General features: G+C 35.8%; 1 non-coding gene across 1 annotated transcript; it reads right to left on the bottom strand.

Moving 5' to 3' along the window:
- Positions 1–1,773: 1,773 nt before the first annotated feature.
- LOC141615646 (small nucleolar RNA R71) lies at positions 1,774–1,879 on the bottom strand. The gene has a single exon (XR_012530056.1). It is a non-coding gene; the product is annotated as a small nucleolar RNA R71 (small nucleolar RNA).
- Between the last annotated feature and the right edge of the window lie 11,476 nt (positions 1,880–13,355).

The following is a 13,355-nucleotide window of genomic DNA, read 5'->3' as shown; positions in this document are numbered from 1 at the left end:
GATTTTTACGAGCAAAACGCATGCAACATTTACATGGGTGAAGAGTTATTATGATAATTACAACATGAAACATCTCAAATTAATTCTTTAATTCATGAAACATTCTTTATGTGAAGAAACTTCATGCACTAAATGCACAAAACCGTAGGAATAATTTTATATGTAATGTATTTATATTAATTATTTGTTCTAAACGTACATGTATAATTAAATTTGAAAGCTCAAATGATCGCCTATATAATGGAGGTGATTTGCTTTTGAGAAGTACGAAAAACATAGAGACATAGACATCAAATAATAAAATAATTAGTTCCAAATTAAATTCTATCCATTCTCTCATTATTTACATCAATTACCTTTATTATATTTTAATATTGTTTATGCTATTATTTGACCAATTTATATATTGTTACCATGTTCATATTTATTCATCTTATTGTTGTTAGTCTACTCATAATTATGTGTGAGTAGTTTCTTAATCTAGGGGAGGGGAAGTCATGTTTGATTAGCCATTTACACATGTTGAATTAGAGAATTATATTATCAATTGTTGCTTATAATACATGCTTGTTTCATATTGTTAATCTTTTATTGTTGGCCATAATCGTTTATTAATTTGTTATTCATTTCCTAAGAGCGAAAGTCGGGAATTGAATTAGGCAAAGTATGTTTTAATAGTTCGATCTAATTTGTGCGAGAGCTCGTTAGTAATCGTTCTATGATTGGGTAATAGACCAAGAGGAAATTGCTAATAACCTAAACAACATTTGATTTTATGTTCGTCTGATTTGACATCGATTTATGCTAATCTACATGTATGATCCCATTCCCCCTAGATCCTTATTCATAATTGTTTACAACTTATTTTTCATCATTGCTTTTACTTTAATCAAATCAAACCAAACCAAATCGTGACCGACCTTGATAGAATTCTACTCATAGCTTGTCAAATTGCGTCCACCGTCTCCCTGAGATCGACCCCTACTTCCCTAACTACATTCATTTGTTTTTAGCTATGCCTAGGGTATTTTATCTTTGTTAGGTACGCGATAAGCCTAACAAATTTTGGCGCCGTTGCCGGGGAGCACGGTTTTGTTTGCTTTGTGATTAGTTGATTTCTATCTTGTTTTTCTTTGTCTTAAGGAGCACTTGTTCCTTAAGACTGTTACTCACGATCTCCTCTAGGTTGTTGTCTTAAGCTCAGGTCCTCTCGGATTGGTGAATTACTTCCAATCGATCCCGAGCCCGAAAGAACTTTGCATAGACGACTACGCTTCTTTAAGGAGATTTCTGACGCTACATCTATTGAAGGACTTGAAAGTGTGAGGAGATCTTATGAAGAAGATATTCAAATTATCGAGGAAGAGGGGGATTCTAGTTCAACACCACCGATTAAGAAGATGGTTCATTTATCCGATCACTCCAAGCCCACCGCGGCAATGCTTCCTAGGGGCATTGTTACCACCCAAATTGGTGCGGCAGATTTTGAAATCAAGCCGGCTTTCATTAGCCTTGTTGAGAGGAAGCAATTTGGTGGGAGTCCAACGGAAGATCCTAATTTACATGTTCAAAATTTTTGCGATTATTGCTAGATGAATAGGCAACCGGGGGTTACACAAGCTCAAATTAGGGAGATACTTTTCCCTTTTTCTTTGAGAGACAAAGCCAAGTTGTGGATTAATAGCCTTGATAGAGCCACAATAGAAATTACCGATTGGGATTCATTGGCTCTTCCATTTTATCAAAAGTATTTTCCCCCGGAGAAGACCCAACAATTGAGAAGCCAAATCACGGGATTCCGTCAAAATGGTCATGAAAGTTTGTTTGAAGCATGGGAAAGGTATAAGGAGTTGCAAAGAGAGTGCCCTCATCATGGGTTAGATCCATGGTTCCTTGCCATTACATTTTATAATGGTTGTTGTGCCGAGTCTCGTCGAGTTCTAGATTCTGCTAACAACGGGAGGTTTGACCAAATTGATACGGAACTTGCTCATTCTACCATTGAATCCATGGCGGTGCATGATTCCCAATACGTCAACTCTCGTAACACCCCATTGAAAGACAAGGAAGAGGATACAACTATATCTATTTTGAAAGCTCAAGTGGCTCTTCTCCGACAACAAATGGATAACCGAGGAGCAAGCTCATCCCAATCTCATGAACAAGTGAATGTTACTAGCCAAGTGATGGTGTGTGAAGCTTGTGGAGGTGCGGGACATTGCACCACTTTGTGTAGGGCATATATTGAAGAGGTGAATGCTTTTCAAAGTTTTAGACAAAATCTCAGTCCTTTCTCCAACACCTACAATGAAGCTACAAAGTATCATCCAAACTTGTCCTACAAGAGCACCAATGTGTTAAATCCACAACATCAAATCCAAAATGTGCCACAACAACCAAGGCATGTTCAAGCACTCCCACCGGGTTTTCAAAATCAAATTCAAAGGCCTCATTATCAACAAAATTTCCAACAAAGCTTTCAACAACCCTTCCAAAATCAACAAACTCAAGGTCAATCATCAAATTACCAACAATCCAACCAAGGATCAAATAAGATTGAGTCTTTGTTGACACAAGTGGTTGAGACACAAAGGAATATGCACTACAACGAAAACACGGGAAACCGACGGAAAAATTAAGGCCATACTGACGGCTTTTCCGTCGGTATTTTAATTTCCTGATGGAAATTACGTCAGGAAACAGAGTCAGCTTATTTCGTCACTAAAAAACGTGTCCTGACGGAATTTCCGTCAGTATTCCAATCACTGACGGATCACTGACGGGTAAACCGTCATTATATCTAGGAAAACAGTGACGGTTATTCCATCAGTTTTCTATTATACTTACGGTTATTCCGTCAGTGTTTTCATGTTACTGACGGCTATTCCGTCAGCAGTTAGACACGTGGCAGATCCCTGCAGTTGATAAAATCACATTAAAAGGATGGATGTGACATAATTTTCGTCAGTTTTTTCATTTTACTGACGGAAATTCCGTCAGTTTGTGGACACTTGGCACTTTCCTCTTAATTCTGGAAAAATGGGGGGGACGGTGACGAAAATTCCGTCGGTATTTTAGAATTACTGGCGGAATTTCCGTCAGATATATTAAAAACAGGCCTGGAAACAGCATCCTGCCGCCCAGCCACGATGCGTTTTTTGCATCGTTTCAAATACAGCCACGATGCCTATTTGCATCGTTTCCAATATAACCAAAACATGCAAAACACATACAATCATCGACCGCCAAGCGAGAATCCATTTTCACGTCGACCGCTAATGCGGGAATCAATAGACAACAAAAGAGAAGGGGACGCAAAATTTTTTACATAAAAAGATAGTCAAATTTGTACATCGTCTTACAAATTAAACACGAAAGAGAATTGTCTTACCATGTTTTTCATACTCCCTACTAGACGACAATACTAACCAAACTAAAGGTTCTAACCTAAAGGCTTTAACTTATTATAGGCTCAATAAAACTACCACTACCTCCAAACCCGTCATCACCACCCCCAAAATCATCCCGTCTATGTGGAGGAAATTGTGAACACGTGTTTGGGGGTTGAGATTCTTGCATATCAGCCCAAGCCTTTTTCATTGCCGCCATTTGTCAAGCCTGTTCACGAACATGTCTTTCAAGAGCGGTTCGAGCGGCTCGCTCATCATTCATTTGGGTGGAAAGCTGTGAAATCATGCTAGGAGCATAAGAGAAAGACCGTGCCAATCACGGTGACAATCAAACCAACAAACCTTTTTGCTATTTTTAAGCCAAAAAGATCTATGATCATTTTCTGGACAATAAGGACATGCACTATATCCACTTGTGGACCAACCAGAAAGCATGCCATATGCCGGGAAATCGTTGATCGTCCACATTTATGCAGCCTGTAATTGAAAATTTTGTTTCTTAGAGACATCGTAGGTGTCCACGCCGGTTTCCCAAAGTTGTTTCAACTCTTTGATCAACGGTTGGAGGAAAACATCAAAATTTGATTTAGGGTTCTTAGGACCGGGAACTAGTACAGATAAGAACATAAATTGTCTCTTCATGCATAACCAAGGAGGTAAGTTGTACAGAGTCACAATCACGGGCCAACAAGAGTATTTCGTCCCAAACTGCCCAAAAGGTTGAAATCCATCCGTACACAAACCTATCCTAACATTCCGGTGTTCACTTGCAAAATCTGGATGCTCTCTATCGAAATGCTTCCACGCTTCTCCATCACTTGGATGTGCCATTGTTCCCCTTTCTCTTAATCGAGAGTTTTTGTAGTGCCAACTCATCTCACCTGCTATGTGCTTGGTTGCATATAGTCGTTGTAACCTTGGTGCAAGCGGGAAATAAGTTATTGGTTTACATGGAATTCGCCTCCCACTTGAATTCTTTTTACCTTTATACCGAGATGCACGACACTTTGTACATTTTTCAAGATTAGAATTTTCCTCCCAGAAAAGCATGCATCCATTGATACATGCATCAATCTTTTCATGGGGAAGTTGGAGTCCCTTCAGAAATTTTTTAATCTCATTAAAATTGCGCGCCATTTGATTTTCCTTTGGAATTATGTCACCAACGAACGACACAAAACCATTAGCGCATCTAAGAGATATGTTGTTCTCACATTTGAGTGATAACAACCTAGCAGCTGCTTGCAACAAACTCATATCACTTCCCTCAAACATCGGCTGTTCGGCTTGCTCTAACATTTTAAAGAACGAAGAAACTTGGGGGTTCGGGGTTTCATAACGCACTTCTTCATCGTTAAGGTCATCAGGATTAAGTCGATCCTCCAAAATTTGGTCAACAGTATCACGCAATGCATTTTCCACGAACTCACGGTAAGGATTCTCCCTAGCATTTGTACTAGGTAGTTTCTCACCGTGATATGTCCATACATAATAATTATCGGCGAAACCATACGATCAAAGATGAATTTGAACATCTGCTTTCCTTTTAAAACCTAGGTTTTTGCATTTCTTACACGGACACCTCATTTCACCTAAATTCTTGAACTCACTACTTCCTTCCGCGAATTTAATAAACTCTTTCACCCCCTCTGCAAATGCTTTCTTGGGTTTCTTTTTTTCGTCTAATCTTTCATACATCCACTGCCGTTCTAATCTTTTCATGTTATTATGTATCTACTCATTTATATATGTCATTAAAAAATAACCTAATAACAATCAAAATCAAGAATAATACACAATAATTTAACATTTTAACCAATATAAATATTGTATTTCTTTGAATTGGGTCCTTATCACTCCAACCTAAACCCATCAATGTACGTTTCAAGTCACTAGCAAACATGTACTTGTGATTTATTAATGAGGAAAAAAAATTCGGCAGCAATTCCCATCCGTTCTCCAAATACACAATGTAGAATAAATAATTACTCTACATATGCATTTAGAGAACATTAAAGGAATTGTCACCAAACTCTTTTCTCATTAACAATTCACAAGAACATGTTTACTACCTAAGTGACTTAAAACGTACAAAGACAGTCCCAAAACGGGGACTATTCAAAAATTACTCCTAGTGAGTAATTTTTGAACGTGTACTAGGTCAATATGAACAATAATTGTAACAATATTAAAAAAAAAAACATACAACAATGACTACTTTTTTAATTAACATAAACTAACATGATTTATTTTTCATTTTACATATCTAGTCTAATTAATATCTATTCTAATTAACATTTAACAATAATCTAATTTTTAACAATAAAATTAAATATCTATCTTAAGTCAACATGCATACATTAAAAAAAAACTAATAATCTAAATTAACAACATACATCCGTCACAACATTGGCTTCTATCCTAAGTCAACATGCATCAACACCAACCCTTTTTCAACAACAATTAAAACAATAACTAATAATCTAAATTAATTAAACTAATTAAAAAAAATTAAAAGGAGTAATACCTAATTAACTTGACAAAAAAAATGAAAAAGAATCGGGCAGTGGCGGCAGTCGGCGGCGACATGGGTCGCCGGCAGGGGGTGGTTGGCGGCGGCGGTCGCCGGCAGGGGCTATGGACAAAAAAAAAGTAAATAAGAAAAGGAGAAGGAAAAGGATGAAGGAGAAGGAAAAAGATAAAGGAAAGAGGCAAAAAAGATAAAGTTAATTACCTTATAGTGATGGCGACGCCGTGGTGGTGTTGTTGGTGGTGGTGGCGGCGCCGGAAGTGGAGGTGGGTGGTGGTGGTGTCGGGTTTTAAGGTGGTGGAGGAGGGTTTGGCGATTTTAATTTTGGGGGAAATTTGGTAAAGTGATATGAGTGAACTCCCGTGTTTGAGATAAAAGGAAGGACTGACGGATATTCCGTCAGTTCAATATGTTTCCTGACGGAAATTCCGTCAGTAAAACACAAAAACTGACGGAAATTCCGTCACTGATCTGCTTTATCAGACCAATAATACAGAAATCATACACGTCACATAATATGGACAACTGACGGAATTTTCGTCAGTTTTCTCTAATTCCTGACGGAAATTCTATCACTGTCTCAATTATTGTGCCAGCCTGTAATGCAGTGTTTTAAAAAAAAAAAAACATGTGGCGGAAATTCCGTCAGTTTTTCTGTTTTACTGACGGAATTTCCGTCATTTTTCTCAATTTCCTCACAGCTGTCATGCACTGTTGGGTATGAAAGCCAATGACGGAATTTCCGTCAGTTTTTTGGAAATACTGATGGAAATTCCGTCACATGTTTTTTAGCGCCATTGACTTAGTCAACGCGCCATTAATAAGTGACGGAGTGTCCGTCAGGAAAAGTTACTAACGGAAATTCCGTCAAAAATCCGTCAGTAACCCGTGTTTTCTGACGGCCTCTTTTTTCCGTCGGTATGCCCGTCACTAACCTGCGTTTTATTTGTAGTGATGGCCGCCCACATTCAAAAGAGCGATCAAGCTAGGGATGCGACAATCAAAATGCTTGAAACCCAAATAGCCCAACTTGCCACCTCAAGTGCCCAAAGACAACAAGGTCAATTACCACCTCAAGGTGCACAACCTCATGACACCGCAAATGCTATCACTTTGAGGAGTGGTACCACTTATGATGAACCCCTTATGCCTAACGATGATGGTGGGGTAGTTGGTGAGGAAAGTGGTGATGTTGAAGATGGCAACAAGGTTGATAGGTCAAGAAAGGTTGAGGATGTTTCAAAGAAAGTTGATGAGCCAATAGTGGTGGAAGATATGGAGGATGTTCCTCCAAAGAAGGATGATCAAGTCAAAGAGCCGGAAAAGATTCAAGTACCTTTCCCTCATAGATTAAAGAAGTCCCAAAAGGAGACTCAATTTGGTAAGTTCATGGAAGTGGTAAAGAATTTGCAGGTAACCGTTCCTTTTACCAAATTAATCACCCAAATCCCTTCTTATACTAAGTTCATGAAAGACATTTTAACTAGGAAGAGGACTTTTGATAATGTTGAAACTATAGCGTTCACCGCCGAGTGTAGTGCTCTTTTACAAAATAAGTCCCTTCCCGGGTTAAAAGATCCTGGTAGCTTTTCTATTCCATGCACTATTGGCACCTACACTATTGATAAAGCCTTATGCGATCTAGGTGCTAGTGTGAGTGTGATGCAATACTCAATTTATGAAAGGCTAAACATAGGTGTCTTAAAATGTACTAGTGTCACCTTGCAAATGGCGGACCGTTCTATAAAACGCCTTTTGGGTGTTTTGGAGGATGTGCCCGTCAAAGTTGGAAAGTTTTTCATTCCGGTTGATTTTATTGTTCATGACATTGCCGAAGATTCACAAATCCCAATCATTTTGGGAAGGCCATTTTTACATACCGCGGGCGCGGTCATTGATGTCAAGAATGGTAAGTTAACATTGGAAGTAGGTGATGACAAGGTCACTTATAATTTGAATAATGCTATGAAGAGTCCAATGCTAGAGGAGTCATGTTATTTCCTTGAAGTTTTGGATGTTGTTGATGTTATTGTAGATGACTCATTGCCTCGATCTTTAAGCAATGATCCTTTAGAGGCACTCTTGTTGTTGGAATCTTTTTCAGGTGATGGAGACATTGGAAGTGAAGAAATTGATACACATCCTTCTCAAAATACTCTTTTCGGAAGGAGGTTTAACCATTTTATTTTCATAATGAGGTTAAGTAATGACACTAGCGTGGTTAACAATTAACTTAGCTTTTGTAGATATCGGCATATCTTTCTTTGCAACTTTTAATCATAAATCTCATTTATATTCAAGGATGCAACTTTGTTTCATTTAGGCTTGAAACTCTTATTTATATGTAGGTCATAGACTAGCCAAATCTCTTGTTGACACTTTTCTTTAGTCATTTTCTTTCAAAACTTTCTTTTGGTCTCCTCGTGTAGTTATCATAAGAACATATTCTTTTGATTACTTCACTTGGTCTCTTTGTCATGTAGATCTCATCTACTCAAGACCATAGATCTCATCTATTCAAGTATACTATCTATTTAGGTATACAAATCATTCTTTCTTTCGTAGATCTCATTTACTCAAGCATACAAATTATCTTTGTATTCTTTGTGTCTTCATTTTTCTCCCACTCTATCTTGAGAATGAATACACTAGATATTCAAAGATAGCTTATGAGACACAAGTAATGATTTTGAAGTAGAAGGAGGATTATCTCATAGATTGACTAATAGATTTTAGATTTGATGAGTGTACTCGGTAATCGACATTCCTTTAGGAGAGTTCATTAACTCAACATCACTTTATCATTGATCATACACAAGCCTTAAGCTTGTGGACATATAATGAATTCCATCATTATAGTTGTCTATTGGATCACTTTAAGTAGATGATCATATGTTTCTATGTGCAAGCATATAAAGACGAATTTTTAGAACAAACAAAAACGATAAAAGGGGTGACTTGGGTTGCAAGCCAAGCAACCATAATCCAAAATACAACCATTGTTTAAAAGGATCACACATTTCCATGTCGAAAACGGAAATCAAAATAGTTCTAAAATTCATAACATTAAAATAAAGACAATAATAAAAGCCAAGCTTCATTGGTATCTACTCCTAGCTCCTTCATGATTTCTCAAGCTTGCTTCTCTTTTCCCTTGTCTTTGCTTGGAGGAGGCTCTATTTACAATAAAAAGGGGATACATTATCACAACTTTGTATCAAAATACCATAGTTGAATTAGAAACATAAAAGAAAGGATAGTCATTTACCTACTGGAGTGATCTTTCCAGCTTTGATGTCACCAAGATACTTGGAACAATTCCTCTTCCAATGTCCAACACCATTACAATAATGGCATTTATCAAGAGGACCCTACTTGGTTTTGGAAGTGCTAGCTTCAAAAGTCTTAGCCTTGGTGGACATGGGAGCTTGCCTCTTACCCTTTTTCCCATTCTTCTTGAACTTCCCCTTGCTCTTAGTGCTTATATTAAGCACATCCTTAGATGGGTTAACATTTAGCCCCATGTCTCTTTCGGCTTGCACAAGTAACTTGTGCAACTCTTCAAGAGACACGTCCTTGTCTTGCATATTGAAATTCACCCGGAATTGTACATATGCTTTGACTTTGGATAAGGAGTGAAGAATCCTATCAACAATGAGTTCCTTGGGGATTTCAACCTTTTGAATTTTCAATGTCTCGACTAGCTCCAACAATTTGAGCACGTGAGGGCTAACCTTTTGGCCCCCTCCTTGAAATCGAGATCAAGGAATGCCGAGGCCGCCTCATATTGGACGATCCTCAGTGCTTGTGAGAACATTGTCACAAGTTTGGAATAGACTTCATAAGCGGTGCCCATTTTAAAGGCTCTCCTTTGGAGATCCGCCTCCATAGCAAAAATCAACACATTTTTCATAGCGGCGGACTCTTTGTGGTAAGCCTCATATGCTTCCCTAGTGGCGGCACTCGACCTAGCATTAGGTTCGGGTGGAGAGGCCTCAATGAGGTAACGAAGCTTGTCGTCGCCTTGGGCGGCCAATTTGAGTTGGGCATCCCAATCGGATAAATTTGACCCATTCTTTTCAAGTTTACAACGATCGATGAAGGATCAGAGCTATGAAACATTAGTGAGAGTGGTGGCGTTGGTGTTTGGTGCGGCCATTTGTTATGAGAAATAAAAGTAGTCTACAAAACAAAATAGAAGGAATAAAACACTTGTCGTTTTTTCAAAATAATAATAATACTCGTAAATTTTAATTTAAACAAGTTTTATTGCATTTATCTAGTGACCTCTACTTAACTTGATAAATGATTCCAAGATCCAAATTCATATTAACTTGGGCACGGTGTAGCCGATTCATCCCTTATCAATATAACTCGGTGGATTAACTCTTTACTCGATTCTACTTTTAGAACTCTTGGTCGATAAAATTACATTAATATATATCTTTAGCCCAAAACACATCCGGCTATGGTCGAGAATACTTTTGTTGAGTTCAACCCAAATTTCGAATAAATGTGTCCATGATCCAAATCCACATTAACTTGGGCACGGTGTAGCCGATTCATCCCTTATCAACATGAATTCGGTGGATAGACATTTATCACCCACTTCCCCTACGTAACAAGGTTTGTACCCCGGTGTGGTCGAGTGCACTCACTCACGAAATAGGTTTTCATGGTTTCTACTTTTTGGTAAGGCTAAGTCTCAATTGTTTATTTTAGCGAGAGGTCATGTCAATTTATTATCTATCACGTTTTAAGTGAACTAAAGCAGTGAACTATGACAATTGTAATTGACAGGGTCGATAAACTCGATTTAAAATGCATGTTTAGTTATGGCGATTTAGCGATGCATGCAACATATAAATAAAATGCAAAGCATAAAATAAAATCCTAGTATGGCCTTCCTAAAATAGTAAATCTAATAAACTATTACAAATTCGGAAACCAACTCCTTTGGTCCCTTGAACTTCGCTCTTGGCACGCACTTCAGGACAACACTTTCTTTGATGGATCGCCTTCTCGAATGGCACCGTCTTCAAGGAACTCCGGAATAATTAAATTACATAATGAATTACATAATTTCTTATTATACATTTGTAATTAAAATAAAATAAATCTAATAAATTACAAAACGGTGATACGAGATCACAATAATTACAACCGAATCGATATTCCCATATATTTCGGGTAATACCAATTAAAACTAAGGCCACACTAAGTAAAATTACATAATTCAAAAATTACATAAAATTAAAATATGACAATCATAAATAAAATGCATCATTATAATATGTATGAACATGCTAGATTTTATGCTAAATCGCCTTTTAAGAGCCAATATCGTATATTTATCGGTTTTTATGGATTTGCGTGATTATAACTTGTTAAAATCACAATAATTACATAAATTCATATTTATGTACAAGTTAATTACCCTAACCATCTTAGGACTCAAAATTAGTCTCCACTAACATTTTGACAATAATTAAACTTGATTTCTTTATATTGTTCATAAATGGACCCAAAAATACAAAATTATGCTATAAACTTCAAATTAAATTATAAAAAATTTAAACAATTTCAAAATTTGAAATTTAAACTCATGAAAATTCTGGAAAAATACCATGACACTCATAATGTTCAAAACTTAGGTTAAAAATTTCGAAAATTTATCGAGAAAAACAATGTTGCGGTTTAACGGTTTTAACAAATATGACCATAAAAATATGAGAAAAATTATTATCATTAACTTTTCACTTTTAGATCTAAAATATATGATAAAATGCAACATGTGACGTTTTTCCTTTAGTCATAAAGTATGTTTTAGCATTATTACTAATTATAGTCACTATTTATGTGATTTTTCATCAAAAATTGATTTTAAATCATGCATAAAGACTTCATTATAGCCAAATATTTTACACACATCTTTTAAAATTGCATGTGACAACATACTAAATCTCCATGACCAGATTCGAAATATAACTCATATTAACCTATTTACCCATTTAATTACGAGTTTAATTTTAAAAATCCATATTTCGAGTAAAACAGCTTATTTTAACATGAAAATTTACAGGCCATCAGTAGATAATATATGTGAAAACATATCCAAAAACCACTAAAAAAATAAAAGTTTAACTATTTTTCGTCCAAAAATGACATTTCTATCATAAAAATCACATTTTAATGCCAATAATATATAAAATGAACAATAAAATCCATAAATAAACCAAAATGTTCTAAAAATCACTTAGGACCAGAAATTATAAACATGCAAACTTATTTTTAGGTTTATCTTCATAAATCCAAATTAATTAGTTTTGTATGTTAATCTTATAACTCGGAAAAACTATAAACCGATTTGCATGCAAACAACCTAAGGCTCATGATATCACTTGTTAGATTCATTAATATCATTAGTTTACATATTCATATATGAATTAATTTATTTAGTCATAAAATAAATACAAGATCTTATGCATGCAAACTAAAACAAGATAAGAGTAGAAATCATCAATCTTACTATGGGATTTCGGATATTAGGGCACCAACAAATTCACCTATTTGTTAGTTCTTGAGCTTCCTTATAATGGGTTAACAAAGGTCCAAATTAGAACCTCTCCCAAAAGTATATACCCAAGGAAATCTCTTAATAACTTATATAATTATGAACTAGTAATAATATAAATCTTGCTTAAAATTTGACAAAAACAATTTTGTATTTTTTCTTGAATATTTCGGCCAAGAGAGAATGATTTATGAGGTTTTATTTCTCTAAGTTTTTCACAAAATTGGTAGAGAGAATATATTTTTCTTACACTAGAAAATATAATGCAAAGTAGTGAATGAATGATAGATGGAAAAAAAATCTTCTATCTTTTCTTCTAAAAACCGGTGGGGAGGTGTGGAGGGGAGCCAATGCATGTTGCTCATTTTCTTCCCAAGAAAATAGGTTTGCATGGCTACAACTATGGGTAATCATTGTGTTTTCCACTTAAAAATAATTAACACAATTTCAACCATAATCCCCTCCATTTTCGGCACATACATATAAAATGGGAGGTCCATTTTATTTTGTCATTTGTCAATTGTAACATATGTGACATGTTACTTGACTTATGAAATTGTAATGTATTTTTAACATATTAAAAATCAACATACTCATAAAATATGTCATATACAAAATCGACTAGTAATTCGTAATTACTTGTACCAAAATGGTTTATCAAATTATAAATTACAACATCTTGTATTTATAATAAATTATTCATTCAATTTCAATTTCAATTGTTTCGTAAACAATAATTTTATCTAAGTAATAAAACAATTCGATTACTTAGACCGTATCTAATTTAATCGAATTATAATAAGACACGTTAATCTTACTCACAAATCATCCGTCAATTTTT

The sequence above is a fragment of the Silene latifolia genome, chromosome 11 (assembly GCF_048544455.1).
Source record: "Silene latifolia isolate original U9 population chromosome 11, ASM4854445v1, whole genome shotgun sequence".
Taxonomy (NCBI): domain Eukaryota; kingdom Viridiplantae; phylum Streptophyta; class Magnoliopsida; order Caryophyllales; family Caryophyllaceae; genus Silene; species Silene latifolia.
The sequence above is the reverse complement of the archived record's forward strand: the minus strand, read 5'-3'. Positions and strand labels throughout refer to the sequence as shown.